Source organism: Pipistrellus kuhlii, unplaced genomic scaffold (assembly GCF_014108245.1).
Source record: "Pipistrellus kuhlii isolate mPipKuh1 unplaced genomic scaffold, mPipKuh1.p scaffold_m20_p_11, whole genome shotgun sequence".
NCBI lineage: Eukaryota > Metazoa > Chordata > Mammalia > Chiroptera > Vespertilionidae > Pipistrellus > Pipistrellus kuhlii.
Window position 1 is genome coordinate 5887319 of NW_023425416.1, and position 15776 is coordinate 5903094.

Genomic DNA, 15776 nt, shown 5'->3' on the forward strand with positions numbered 1-15776 from the left:
CCTTATCAGATTTTGTGCTTGACTATTTGTAGCTGCTAACTGGGCATTCCTGTGAGAACTGATCTTCCACGTGAGGTCCAGCTCTCCCTACACAGGTAGGAAAACATGTCTACCTGAGGTCGCTCACCAGACTTTGTCTCCCACTCCCAAAGCACCTTTCCTTAGAATTAGAGTTAACACAATGTGTCTCTTTGGGGCCCCAGTCTTGCAAATGTCAGTGAGGCACGAATGCAATAGGAAAAGCTTCCCTGTTGGAGCCCAACATCTTGTGTGAAGAGTACAGCAGGCTCTACATACACCATAGAAATTATTTCCTGTTTCTAATATAGAAGTTGACACGCAGAACTGGACTTTTCCTCCTCTTGTGCCAAGAAGTCTGTGGATGTCAAATTTTCCTGCTATGAATGGGTACAAGCTGTGATGTTGCCTTTCAAGGACTTCCACTGGCCAGAAGAGGAAAAGCACGAACCAAATCCCCTCAGAGAGAAAGTGCCTATTCACACAGTGGTAGGTCTTGAACATGGAAGCTGCCTCCTTCCTCCCAGGAACAGCCTGGTCTCTTGCTTACTATTTGAGTTAGGATGTATGAATTAGCACGACAGGAAGGCTTGGCAGAAACAGCATTTGGCATATTCACACTTATCCCATGAGCACTTGCGGAAAGAATTAGCTATGAGCATTTTCCTGGAAGACAGCATTTCCCTGGTTCATTGATTGTAGCTTTAATTTACAACAAATGCCTTGAAAATGGGATATGTGTGACATTGTAAGCCTTCTATAAATTCTAATAACAAATGACCCAAGGCTCATTCTCAATTTTTTTCCATTGCTTCAGAAATTGGAATGGAAGACATAATACACAGAACCTTACAGCTAGAAGGGCCCTTACAGATGAGCCAGCAAACCTCACTCCCATTTTATAATGCTAAAATTGAAATTCAGAGAAGGCATGTGACTTCTCATCTTGCCAAATATGAGATTCAAAAAACACAGATTAGATTTTAGGGTTTTATGTTTTAATTTTTTTTTTGTAAACTATCGAAGAAAGTAAAATACATGTACAAAGAAGTTACAAACCATAACTGTAAAACTCAACAAGTTTTTATAAACTAACCATTCCCTTAACTGGCTCATAGACTCTGGCACTCCCCAAAGTCTCCACAATGCACCCTGTTTACTGCTACCGGCCAAGAGTAGTAGTTACCCTGCCTTCTAGTGTGGTATGTTGTATGTGCCTGTCATTGAATGTCATAGAAATGGAATTATGCAGGAGAGATTCATCAACATTGTTGCATATGGTTTTAATACATTGATTTTTATTGCCATACAGTATTCTTTTGTGTGAGTATAGCACATTTAGGTGGTTTTCATTTGCTCTTAATAGTGATGCTAAAACTATTCCCATGTATGTCTTTTTGTGAATATATGTGTAATTGGTGGGGATTAACTCATACTTTGTGCCTAATGATGCTCCCAAGAAATGTTAATGGAAGGAAGGGACAGCCTCTGTGCGAGTCTGTGCTGTGCAGGGCTGTCACTGCACCTCTGTCTGTGCCAACCATCCAACGGGAACCCTTTAGGGATTACGGCAGCCATAGCAGTGATTTATGGTTGGGTCTGTTTGCAAGGATTCTCAGAAGTCAAAGTAAATAGTCACTTTCTGTTTTATTAATATTAAAATGTGTTTTGAAATTTGCTTTTATAATTACACAAATTATATGTAAGTACATTCTTATTCTATAAACATACTTAACAAAACAATCATGGCTCCAAGGACATTTGTCTGTTTTCTTGATCACAAAGCAGCATCAGTGCCTGGCACAGAATGTTCTACCAGTGTTTCCCAAACTTTTGACATATGTTTACCCCTTCTATAATTTTTGTAATGCTGAGTACCCCTCATACTCATGAGAACGTAGAATTAGGCGCAGTTAGGCACGGTGCAGTGCATATCCCCACCAAACTCTGGTGCAACGCGTACCCCCACCAAACTCTTCCCATATCCCTGGGGGTACGCATACCACACTTTGGAAAACACTGTAGACAATACTTGCTGAGTGAATGAATGTCCGGTGGTACACATGACCACTGGGTCATCCCTGGAGCTTCCCCAGAGCTAATCTCACTTCTGAGTTTATGTTTTTCCATTTCTTTCTATACATTGTGTGTATGTATCAGGGTGAGGGGGGTGTTAATAACATGTTTGGGTTTTTACCTGAAGCATTTTTATTATCAGCGCATAGCTACTTTTTTATGAGCTACCAGTGTAACATTCCATGGTATGGATGTATAACATTTCAGCTATCTCTAGTTTTTTGACAGCAAAATGATGGTGCAATAAACATTCTCATGAATATGTATAAACATTTCTTAATGGTAGATACCCAAAAGGAATTGCTGGCTCACAGGGGGTGTCCATTTTTAATACTTCCAAAATGACTGTTCCAATGCATATTTTCATCAGCAGAAAATACCTGTTTCTCCTTATTGTTGCTATGATTAATATTATCCAAGTTAGAAATTTTTGACAAATTAATATGTGAAAAATGTCATTTAATTTGCATTTTCATCCCTATTCCTGGAGTTGGGCATCTTTTCATATATCTGTTGATTAGGTTTGGGTTTGAGTCAGCCTGCTGCGAAGAGCATGTGTATAGTCGTAAATCACTTAGTGGGTGGCTGAGGCCTGCCAACCCTCATCAGGGCTGCTTCTTACTGCTGAGTTGCTTTTTATGCTGATCTCAAGGCTGTCCGAAACCTAGACAATCCCAGGTGTGTCTTCACCCAAATGCTAAGACTGCAAAAGAAGAGATTTAAATAAATCTTCAGCATCCCACAGGCTGACGAGGAATCTTGGCCAGTCCACTGTACTGGTATAAGGTACAAGGGCTTGGAGACTGGATTTTCCAGTTAATTATCTTAGTGCTTTTTCTTTATAGATGAGAGCTAGGAGGAAAAAAATCAAGTTCTTCTATCAGACTTATATATCTTTGCCACCAAAATGGAGTCTAAATTCTGAAAAGTGCTCTACGGGTTGTGATATTTCAACTACACCTGCAGTGAGCTTATTTATATTCCTGCATGTGGGCTCATTACCCATTCAGTTCCTGACAAGCATTAAGAGCAGATGTTCTGGAGGCAAATTGTTCAAATGCTGGTCTTTGGTGGCTTAAATAGTGGTGCAGCTCTGGCTGGATGCCTCATTTCATTGGAGCATCATCCCATTCACCAAAAGGTTTTGTGAATTCCCAGTCAGGGTGCACATGGGAAGCAACCAATTGATGGTTCTCGCTCACAAAAATATTTCTCTCTCTTTCTTTCTCTCACTCTCTCTCTCTCTAAAATCAATAAAACATATCCTCAGTGAGGAATATTTTATTTTAAGCTAGCATGTTTCTGAAGCTCACTTTCTCTGTTTTACTAGTATTAATATTTGCAGTAATAAAAGAGAACAAATAATAAAATCCACTTTGTATAATTATCAAGAGGATTAATTGATCAGTAAATGTAGGGTGCATAGCACAGAGCCTGGCATATATTAAGTATTCATTAAAGGTTGTTGTTCTTGTTGTTATTATCAGTATGGTTAGTTTTGACTGATTCATACATAGAGCAAGGTTTAAATTAGAGCTTAGTTCTTTTCTGCTCTTATGCTGGGGAAGAAGATCACATCCATTTACTGCTATCACACCCTGCACACCCACTTACTGCTATCCCCTCACATTGGGTAGAAGTCACATGGGCCTCTGATGTTGACTTTATACCCAGCTTTTTGCAAGATTTAGCCCAGCACTTGCAAATGAGGAGCATTTAACAAATGGACCCACCAGACCACTAAATTCTAAGTGAATTCTTACCCAAAGCATGAATTGATTCAAGTGTGCTCAGACCTTGGCCTCATGAGCCCTTGGCTGACATTTCTGTTTGAAACCTGACACCTTGCCAGAAAGTTTCTTCAGTTTGAATAAAATGAAAAGAAGGACTTAATTCCAATAACAGATGGACCCAGCAGGGCCAGCAGTTGATTCGGATTTTTTTTTTTTTTTTTTTTTGTCCTACAAGAACTCTGCCTTATAGGCTGTGACTAAAGACTGCTTTACGTATGCCTATCATTCAGGAGAGAGTAACCAGAGGCTCACAGGAGATTTGGGTGAAATGAAATCACACCCCAGCTGCTTTTTCTCCTCAGCTTCCTCAAAATTCCCATTCTTTGAGGTCCAGCCACTTTTGATTTTGGTGATGAGACTGATTGAATGTCAAGGCATATGCTGGGGTATCATTTGAGAAAAGCTGGAATGCACTTACCACACTTACTCCAGACCGGGTCTTCCATGTGGAACTCCTTCCTTGTGAATTCTAATGAAGTAAGATGCATCCTTGATTAGAATAGTCTTTCAAAGCGCAGTGTTCCTGGGGAAAATACATTAGGCTATTGTTATTCCATCAGTTCTTCATTTTTTTATTCATTTCCACATATTTGTGAGTGCTTACCAGGTGCCTGGGACTGCTGTGAACCAAAGGGATCATAGTTAGCAAGGCAGACATAGTCCTCTTGGTCCTTATTCCGCACATAGCTCAGTCAGGGGGAGATGGATATTGGACAGAAAAACACATCACAGTGTGATGAATGTGATGAAGTCTCCAGGAAGAGCCTTGGGGGATGAAGGGTTGGCCTTGACTCTGCATGACCTGGATCATCTCTCGCTCTGTGTGGGCCCACAGGGTCATGGAAGGCCTTCTTGGATGCTGCTCTGAGTGAGAATTTTACCTTCTGTGAGGTACCAGTACATGCAACCAACTCAGAGCCCAGAGTAACCCACTAAGTTCTCATTACAGTGTCTCTCTTAGAGTCTCTGACACAGAATCACATTGTAGATGAGACTGAGATAGTGTATGTGGTGAAACAGCTGTGATTGATACTACAGGAACTGTCAGCAAGGAAGTAAGACCATCCCATCCCCCAGATTTCTGGCTTAAAACCCACAGGGACCAGCTCTATCCAACATGGGTGACCAATTTCACTTTATGGTAACCCCAGGCTCATTATGTGCACACTGAAATACACAAGCATGCTGAAAAACACACCCCACACCCCACAAACAGAAAGCCCACATAAGGACACAAAATGGCCAATGGAGCTCTTCCAAGAAATCTCTACTATTTACTTACTAGAAAAATCCTGAACATTCCTTCCCCTTATCAAATGCCTTACCCCTGATTAAAGGAACCTCAATAAAGGAAGAAAGTGTCACTAAAAGGGGGCTGCTTGGTCTATGGTATAGCATACTCTCTGTCCCACTTCTTCACTAATAACTCATTTTCATTTTAGACTCTGTGTTGTCTCATCTTGGAATTCTTTCTGTGTGAAGCCAAGAACCCACACTAGGTCCCCAGACATCCAGAACGCCTGCATCAAGCCACCTTGCAATGAAGCTTCTCCGCACATTTCATCCTGAAATAATCTAAGTTGAGATAAAGAGAGAAAAGGGGGAAAGGAGGAAGAGAGAGAGACAGAGAGGCAGAGAAAGGACCCTGAATAAACAGAGACAGGTAGATGTGATCATACTGTTAGTCTTCTGAATGAATCTGGTACTAAACATTCATCCCTTGTCACGATAGAAACAAGAATTTGGCTCAGGGCACCTGGGCTTGAGTTATACTCTTGTCATTCACCATTTCTGACCTTGGAAAGTCATTGAACTTCTATTGCCTCAGTTTTCTCATTTGGAAAACAGGGTTTAAATCACCACAGTCCATTAACTGGATTGTTTTGTCACTGGAATGAGATTGAACAAGTCAGCACTTTCAGAACATAAAAATGTTAATGAATACTAGTTGCCATTGTTATATATAAATATTCAATATATGTATGTACAGTGGGTACAAAGGGCAGAATCTATGCTTTGGGATTGGCTTGGGATCAAAGGGTAGACTAAGGATGTAAAACTCTGGACTGAGCAGAAAAAAGATTCTTCCTCTTCTTCCTTATTATCTCCAAAGTCTATTTCCTTGATGCTCCTAACTTTTCCAAGTACTTACACATCAGTCATTTTACATTCATGCCTTTTAAGAGACCCACTTCTTTCGCTCACAGACTTCTCAGTGGATGCCATTTGACATGACTGCATTGTTGCCCTTAATAGACAAATATATTACAGGCTGGAGAAATCTGTATTGTGCAAGTAATGTCCTCTTAGACCACTGAGATCCTAATCTCCACTGGAAAGAGAAACTGCAGTGTGAGGAGATTAGGTAATACTTGGGGGAGATCATTCATGAAAGCCACACTTGCCAAGTCAAGAACAAGACTGTCAAGTCTATGAATGGTTCCTTCAGAAGCACCCTGGAAAGATGCTTAGCCTCTTACCTCTAGTGGCTGGGGTGCCACTTTCCTATGTGAAAAAGCAGCCCCAGGGAAGCTTCCAGAAACCACGTGTGTTATGACATTTGCCAGTGGTTTATCTCTTCAGGAATTGCTTCTCCACATCTGTTTGCTCTAACTATTAAAGAATTAGATTTCAAAATCATGTGTGGAAACAGAAGGACATTCGAGGGAGCTGCTACATGGAGGGAACACCATTGGTCAATTGTGTCACCTCCAGTTGTGAACACCCAACCCCAGCAGGAGAGCAGCCTTGCCCCTGAGGGAGTGACCAGGGGGGCACTCAATGCTGTGCCTCCCTGCCCAAGCCCCCAAGTTCCCCACTACTCATCAGCATGGTGGTGGTCAGAGAGCAGGGGATTTGGAGTTCAAGGAGTCAAGCTGAAATCCCAGCCCCATCATTTATTAACTGAATAATTTTGAACAATATTCTTATCCTTTCTGGGCCTCAGTTTCCTCATTTGAAAAACAAAGTTGCTATTGTGATAGAGTCATTAAAGAAATTCAGTGGGCATTTGTGGATATAGTGACCCATAGCAGGTACTTAATTGGTAGTGGTTGTACTAACTTATTCATTCGTGTTAGGGAAGCAGAATGAACATAGTATAATTTAGACCTTCTTAAAGTCTTTCCTTCTTTCCCCATGTGACTTAATCACTGAGGTCTTCCTGATCACCTATGTAAAACTGAAAACCTGTATCACAGACTCTTCCCCCTGCCCTTACATAGTTCCAGCCCATACCCCATCCTTTTGGCATTGCCCTGTTTTTCTCACTATCACTTCCTAGCAAATCACATGATTTACTTAGTGTTTAGAATTGTTATTTATGGTTTGTCTCCTCCTAACAGCACCTACATTTACAAAGCATGGACTTTTGTAATATATTCTTTGCCACTAGAAAACAAACATGACACATATTAGTGCTCAATACATATTTGTTGAATGAATTAAGGCCGTAGAATCATCTGGTTGGGCTGCTGCCAGTGCTAGTCTTTTCTTGTGCTGGTGTTTGTGATCTTTAGCAAATTAATCCCAGCCTCAGTTTTCTTTTCTGTAGGATACTGACAATGCTGATTAGGAATGCTCAGAGTAAAAGGAATTAAATGAGATTATGTCTGTAAAGTACATGATGTAGCATCCAAGGCACAGTAACTTCTAACTACTAGTAAATGAAAGCTATTAGAAAATTTGAAAAGCTCTTGATGTCTATGCTAATGTAGAGAAGGAAGGCATCATCCAGAATCATTCCCAGAAACATCTACCCCTAGACTTGTTCTGAATTCCCTTCCCCAAGAATGTGAATTTCACCACCACTCTGAGCCCCACCAGTTGCCAACTTCCCCCCATATCACAGCATGGTGGCCAGTGAGGAAATCCAGATATTATCACCTGGATTTGGCCCCATCATGTGTATGTTTGACTGGTTCTGGGATCAAGACAATGAATGTTGCTTCCACAAACCTGTCACTAGCTACTGTGGGAGCCAAAGCTATAGTTACTGCCCTCAAAGAGGTTATGGTCTAAAACATTCTCAAGAGAGAACCAAGGAACACCATGTGAATACTCATTATAGTCTGAAAATGTGTGTGTCTGTGCACATGGATTGCATCAGTGGAGGCTGGGAGTATGGAAGAACCAGTTGGGTTTCCAGCATATGTTTGTGGGCAAAGGCAGCCTGCCACTTTTTCCTAGCTTCCCTCAACCCAGTATGAAACCTTACAAACTGAAAGCAACTGCATAGGATGGTCTGAACATAATTCCTAATTAAAAGCAGGTCATAGCAAGTAGTTAAGTCCTAGGCCTGTAGCTTCCTTGACAATGGCCACTCTTTAGCTTAAGTGAGCCTGTCTGTTGTCTTTCTGCATCTAAGGCAACAGACCTTTGGAATGTCAGGATAATTTCTATTTTCCGGATTCCTCAGGGCACAACCACAGCACCAGAGCAGAGACCACAGAGCCCTCATTGTTACCTTGTTCCCCGAACACCATCTCTGTGTGCTGAACTGTGAATTAGTAACTCTTGTACCCACCAGTGTAAAAGAATTAGTGCCTCTCCGTTTTACTTTTATCCAATCCCAGAGACTTCCCTGCTCTGCATTCTCTCACCCCCTTAATTTACCACCAGCAGAGTCCATGTAATCCTCCTTATGGCTCTTCATTTGATTCTAATCCTATATAATAGAAGCCTAATATGCTAAGTGTCCGGTTTTTCAGTCATCTGTTCAACCAATCAAAGCATAATATGCTAAGGCCTCTCAACTACTGACTACGATGTGCACTAACCACCAGGGGGCAGGTGCTCTGACCGGTAGGCTAGCTTGTTGCTGGGGTCCAGCCAATCAGGACTGACTGAGATGGGCCGGACATGCCCTGGAGCCCTTCCACGGCCCCTCCCCGGCTGACCAACCTCCTGCATCCCTCCCTGGCACCTATCATACACCAGTCAAGTCCCTCAGGTTGGCCTGCACCCTCTTGAAATCTGGGATCCCTTGGGGGGTGTCAGAGAGCTGGTTTCGGCCTGATCCTGCAGGCCAGGCCAAAGGACCCTAGTGGTGCACGAATTTGTGCACTGGGCCTCTAGTGTCTAAAATAAACTGCTAAACTGTCATTGTCAGGGACATTTTCTTAATCCATTGAGGTTTTTGCTTCCTGACAACTGTCAGATTGGCTCAAATAAACTCATAAAAATTTCTTTACAGGTTTGCATGGTTCTTATGTCAACATTTATAACAGCCAATATTTGATGCATGTTTACTACATGCCAGATGCTTCATAACTATCAGTCATTTGTCACATAGCTGCTTGTTTGTTCTGCAAAGTCTTTGACTGTTAGGTGCATATGGGCACTGTGGCTGCAGCAGTAAAAAGGACAGATCAGTCCTTTCTCATGAAACTTAAATGCTGATGGCAGACACTGGAATCATTCCACATATAGTTAATCATTATCAATTATGTATTTGGTCTCTCAAAACCCACCTATTAAACCTATTACGGGATGGTCGGTGTTATAAAGGAGAAGTTCGGGGTGCTCCGGGGTCAGTGTGTCTGAGAGGGACACGTGGGGAAGCTCAGCCTGGACTCCCACAGAGAAGTGACTTGAACCTCACACGTGAAGGAGGGAGAGTTCGTAACTGGGTCCCTTTTTGTGGACGAAGTATCTGAGGCTCAGGTCACAGTACTTGTCCAAACAACCACAGTGCATACGTGATGGACCCCAGATTTGAACCCCAGGTTTCCTAGCTCCCTGTGGGGCGGCCTTCCACCAGGCTAGTGGTGTTCATAGACTGGGACGCATGTCAAAACGGCCCAGGCTTTTTCAACATCTTTGGCGTGCTAAGTTCCACCAAAGATACGATTCAGTGGTCCCGGCTGAGCCGGGGGGTGAGGGGCGGTGAGAGCCAGTGCAGAAAGCGGCCGGGGTGTGCTGTGGCTCTGCGGCAGGGAAAGCTGCCTTCGTGCCCTCAGGTAGCACTAGCGCCCTGCCCCTGCAGAATCAGGGGTCTCCTCCCGTCCTGCCTTGCGTGGGGCTGTGGCTGTCAGCACTTCAGCCTCGCTGACATCACCTGGAGTGCTTTACAGTCTTCCTGTGTCCGCCTCCTCACAACAGCACCAGAATCTCTGCTGAGGAAAGGCCCCAGACAGGTATTTACTAGAAGCTTCCATATGATTTAGCTTAGATAATCTCAAAGGTCCCTTCTGATTTGGAATCTTCCACCTCCGTGAAGTCCTTCATCCCCTCTTTCCGAGGATTGAGGCGGTGCAGAAGGCGGCCTGGGGGTGGGGGGGGGTGGGCTGAGGGGGGCTGGCAAGGAGGGGGATGATGCATTGCCAAGACCTGCTGCTCTGCTCTGGCGGCGTCTCTGTGAACATACTGACTTTTTTCCTGACTTGATTTATGTGGTGTTTGGAAAGCAGCCCCCAGAACTGGCAGTTCTCCCCTCAGCGCTATTAACATAAATATGCGCACGGGGCCTTCAGCTCCTGCTTCTCTGTGTAAATGAGGCTTAAGGGGCCCTGAGCCCAGCTGAGGAGAAACCAGAGGAGAGGAAGTGTCCTCAGAGGCACAGAATGAAAGGGGAAAGGACACGTTGCTAAGAGACAGTGTCAAGCTGGGCCAGGGATTAGCAGCCGGTATCAAAGCCAGAGCTTCCCACTGCCTGTCCTCCAGCAGGGCCTTTCCTGGGGCAGAATGAGAGATTATTAGAGCAGCTCTCTTCCAATCGGGAGGACCAGGCCCCTTCCTTCTTGGTAGGAAGAAAATATTGGGTGGGAATCAAGTGATTTAAATAAACATGTTAGGGGGTCAAGTGACACTAGATTGTGCTGTGGGGCTTCTCAGAGTCCAAGAGCCGGTAGATTTGGAGACTCTTAGGGCGGTAGGCAGTCGCAGTGCCAGCGAAAATGTTTACCACCTTTCATTTTGAGGGAGCAGTGCTTTCATAAAGGGTCTGAGAAACTGGTATACTGAACTACTGCGGGAGCACCTGATGTTCTGTGCCAAGAGTTTTACATGGATTCTTTCTTTTCATCTAAGCAACACTGCTGAGTTGGGTATTTTGTTTCCTTCTTTGTGCAGGTAAAGAAATTAAGAGGTAAAGTACTTGCCCAAGATGACACAGGTGGTGGGAACTAGAAGGAACCTGGGTTCTGGAGTTAAAATCATCTGGATCCACAGCCTGTTTCTGCCATTTGTTGGGTGGACACTTTTTGACAAATGAATTAAGGTCGCTGAGCCTTAGTTTCCTTATTTGCAAATTGGGAAGTATAAACCACAGTTTTGCAGAGATTACAAATAATCTTTGTATAGTGCTTAGTAGGTGTCCCATAGATGGCTACAGATATCATCATCATCATCGTCATCTAATATTTAACTAGAGGTCTGGTGCATGAAATTTGTGTATGGTAGGGGGAGAGGCAGTTCCTCAGCCAGGCCTATATCCTCTCACAATCTGGGACCCCTTGGGGGACCTCTGACTGCCCAATCCCATGTGGGATTGGACCTAAACTGGTAGTTGGACATTCCTCTCTCAATCTGAGACTACTGGCTCCTAACCGCTCGCCTCCCTGCCTGCTTGATAACCCCTAACCACTTATCCTACCTGCCTGGTTGCCCCTGACCACCTTTGCCTCAACCCCTGCTGCCATGGCTTTGTCCTGAAGGATGCCCAGAATGACTTCCAGAAGTCATTTGGCTGTCTAGTCTAATTAGCATATTACGCATTTATTATTGTAGATGTTAGAAAAAGGAGTTTATAAGTGGTGTCCAGAAAAGAATATGTGTTTTGGTCAAAGCCCAGCCACAGGTCAGTAAATGGTAAAACTCTCCTAGAAAATGGAAGTCCTTCTGCTGGTCTTCAGGTTAAACTTACTTATTCCTAATTGCCAGCAGGCAGAGCTCTTCCTACTGAGTTCATAAAGAGGGAGGAGGCACATTTGGGGGCCTTGAGGGTGAGTACTTCTGGGGAACAGGGGCTGGGGGAAAGTTTGATTTGTCTGGCCATCAGAATTTCTGAGGTGCTTCTGGAATCAGGTTCCTAAGTCCAGGCCTGTAGATTCTCAGTCCACAGGTCTGTGAGGCCCCTGCAACTATGTACCATAGGGACCTTCCAGCTAATTCTGATGATCTCAATCTGCCATGAAGGCTGAAGGGACACCACCACCCTCCACCCCCACTGATAAGTTACCCAGCAAGGACTCAGAGGAGAGTTACTTATAATTATTTCTGGAAAACAGAGAGTCTGTGGCCTTTTCTTGTACAAGCACCCAAAAGCGTTCAAACATCTTGGTGTTTGAGGGACACATTTTCCCCATGTTTTATGGTTTGTACAGTGGCCTGGGTATTTGGTTCATGTGGTTATAACAGCATACTCTTGGGCACCAAGCAGGCCTGGCTTCAAATCCCAGTGCTGGGATGGGGAGACATAGCACTAGAAAGCCAGGAGCTGCTGAATAGTTAATGTTTGTGCCATCACCTTCAGGGTGCAAGTGAGAAGCCAGGTTGGAGAAATAAAACTCTGAATTACATTTTAGTAATTGTTTTCAGGGCAGCAGGAAGTAAAAACCTTTTAATATCCTTGCTTATTAACATACTAGTGATCCAGTGCACAGATTTGTGCACATTGAAAGGAAATTAATTAGAAGGTGGCTGGTGGAGAGGACTGGGCGAGACAGGCTGGACACCCCTAGAGCCAACCTTCCTGGCTCACCACACCTGGGGTGGTGCCATGGCTCTAAGGGCATCTGTGGAGTGAGCACGGTCCCCCTGGCAGGTGGGTGACACCATAGCTTCAGGTCACTGTGTTTGTAGGGCAACAAAATGCATCAAGAGACATTTAGATCAAGTGTTGTTTTTGTTTGTTTTTTTTGAGATTTCCTGGCATGTGTTTTTGAGTGAATGAATGACTTAAGAGATCCAAATATACCCATCAGTCTTGCAAATGACATTAGCCAGCATTCATTAAATACTTACATCAAGCACTTGGTCCTCAGCCTGACCTACAGGGATTGGGCTGAAACCAGCTCTCTGACATCTCCTGAGGGGTCCTGAATGCCAGAGGGCAGTCTGCAAAATTGCTGTCGCACAGGGTGTGGAACACAAAGACAAGTGTGCAGTAAACCAGATTCAGGGCCAACAGTGCCCCAGCAACAACATAACCCATGGCTAAAGGTGGAATCACATAGCACTGAAAGGAATCGGGCTTCCTCTCTGGTTTTGGGGTGCATCACCTAAGAACTGCCGCTGCCAAGTCACTGCAGCTCCGCTGCTCCTATATTGACCATCTGCCTCTTGGTAGTCAGTGCACATCATAGCTACCAGTTGGATGGGCACTTAGCATATATTAGCCTTTTATATATAGAGATTTTTCTTTGCTTGAATACATTCAGATGAATAACATATTAATATCTGACTATAAATTAATCCCCATTAATTTAGGTCTCTATCAAGTAGACCTAAAACTCACTGTAAGATATATTTAGTAATGATGTCAAGTCTCCTGAATATTTACATCAGTCTTTTTTCTTAAGGGAAGAAAAAGGCTAACCTTGGCTATTGTTATCAGCTTATCATTTTAATATACTCACTGATATATTGCATATTTGGAAAGAAAATTCTTTGTTAAGATATCACTGTAATTAAGTATTCACTGAAAAAGTAAATCCCAGTGCTGCCTTGTTCCAGCTGTGTAACCAGGGAGAGAATTCTTCATTTCCTACACCCTAGTTTCTTCCTCTTTAATTTAGGGCTAATGATAGTGTCCATTATAAGGGGATGGTAGGAGCAGTAAGTGAGAGAACCCAAGTCAAGTACTGGTCAATGGTTGCCTATAGAAAAGGCTTAGTTACCAGTAGCTGTCATTGCAATTATTTTGTCCCAAAACAACTTACTTATTATCAGTACAGCTATGGACAAGTAACTGTGCCTTCAGGAACCTTATTTAAATTCATCCATGAAACAGGAATAACTACATCTACTCACAGTGTTGTTGTAAACATTAAATGAGATATGACCACATGTGAACCACTTAGCACTGTGCTTGACATAAGTATTTAATGAATGCTGGCTAATGTCATTTGCAAGATTTATAGGTACATTTGGATCTCTTAAGTCATTCATTCACTCAAAAACACATGCCAGGAACTCTCATAAAAAACACTTTATCTAAATGCTTCTTGATGCATTTTGTTGTCCTACAAACACAGTACCCTGAAGCTATGGTGTCACCACTTTTTGAGGGCATCAGGGATGAGGTAGGGTCCAGGAGGCAGATGTTGCAAAGCACATCCTATACCTAGCAAGTGCCACAGCCCCTCTGCCTATGGGGTGATGTCAGGGCAAACTACACCTCTGCCACTATCTTGCATAGGTACAGTCTTCCCCGTGGCAATCATCGGCCACCATGCGCTATGCAGAGTACCAAAGATGGGATGATAAAAGTCTAGGTGTGATCTCTGCCCTCATGATTGCTATAGATAAGAGAAGGGACTCCCCCTTTCCTTGAAGTACAAGGGCTTGAAGTAAGGGAGTATATTTGGTAAATGCCTAGAAAGTGGGAGACAGAAAATGGAATGTTTACAGAACTAAAGACAGTAACTATGGCTAAAACATAAAAGGAGAGAAATGAGATTGGAGGGGTAAATCTGGGTCTAACATGCAGGGCCTTCCAAGCCAAGACAAGGACATGTTAAGGATGTTGGGGACCCATTGCAATGTTTTGGGCTGGATGTGACAAGATCAGATTTGGGTTTTAGAAAGATTACTCTGACTTCTAATATAAAAAAAAAAGTGTGTGTGTGTGTGTGTGTGTGTGTGTGTGTGTGTGTGTGAGATGTGTAATGGATATTTAACTTTACTCATGTCCAATGCCACAATAATGGTTCCATCCTGTTGAGGTGAACACAAGGGCAGTGGGACAGGTAGGAGAGCCGGAGAATGTAATGCCAACATGGCCATCACTTACCAGACATGTGACTTATCAGGTATGGTACCAAATAGAGACATTGCACATGATTTTTGTGATGGCAGGTTTCTATCATGACCACCATGCTAGACCTCCTGGTAATCGTACCCCTATGCAATCCTCTCCCCTGGAGTGTAGGCTGGATCTGGTACTTCCTTCTACCAAAAGGAATATAGAAAATGCTCTATGATGTTATATCCATGACGAGGTTACAGAAGGTTGTGACTTCTTTCCTGCTATCACTCTCTCACTTGCTCTCATGAGGCTCCCTATGGTGGGCTCACATAGCAAGGAACCGAGAGCTGCCTCCAGTGATTGGCCAATGATGATTGAAGGCCTCCATCCAGCCACCTCTGGGAACTGCAGCCTGCAACTAGCCCCTGAGCTGGGCGGCAGATCCAGCCCTGGCTTCCCCAGGTGCCTTGATTGTAGCCTGTGAAAGACCCTGAAATAGCACACACTATGAAACTGTTTCAGGTAACCAAACTCAAAAAAAAAAAAAAAAAAAATTGTGAGGAAAGAAATGTGTTTTAAGCCACTTAATTTTGGGTTCATCTGTTACACAACATCATGGAACAAAGACACTGTTATATGATGTCCCAGAAAGACACAGTATTGCTGAAACCGGTTTGGCTCAATGGATAGAGCGTCGGCTTGGGGACTGGAAGGTCCCGGGTTTGATTCCCGTCAAGGGCATGTACCTTGGTTGCGGGCATATCCCCAGTAGGGGGTGTGCAAGAGGCAGCTGATCGATGACTCTCTCTCATCGATGTTTCTGACTCTCTATCTCTCTCCCTTTCTCTCTGTACAAAATCAATAAAACGTATTTAAAAAAAAAAAAAAAAAGAAAGACACAGTATTGAGCAGGGGGAGAGACAAGCATTGACAAATGTGACTGGGAGACCTTAATAGCCAAGGAGATAAGGAAAAAGAAA

General features: G+C 43.5%; 1 long non-coding RNA gene across 2 annotated transcripts in view; it reads right to left on the reverse strand.

The window, feature by feature from the left end:
* Positions 1 to 4184: 4184 nt before the first annotated feature.
* Positions 4185 to 15776, reverse strand: part of LOC118715042 — a 260489-nt gene continuing 248897 nt past the window's right edge. For both annotated transcript variants that reach the window (XR_006741062.1, XR_006741064.1), the window contains exon 4: positions 4185 to 4410. This is a non-coding gene — a long non-coding RNA (uncharacterized LOC118715042). The remainder of the gene's footprint in view (positions 4411 to 15776) is intronic.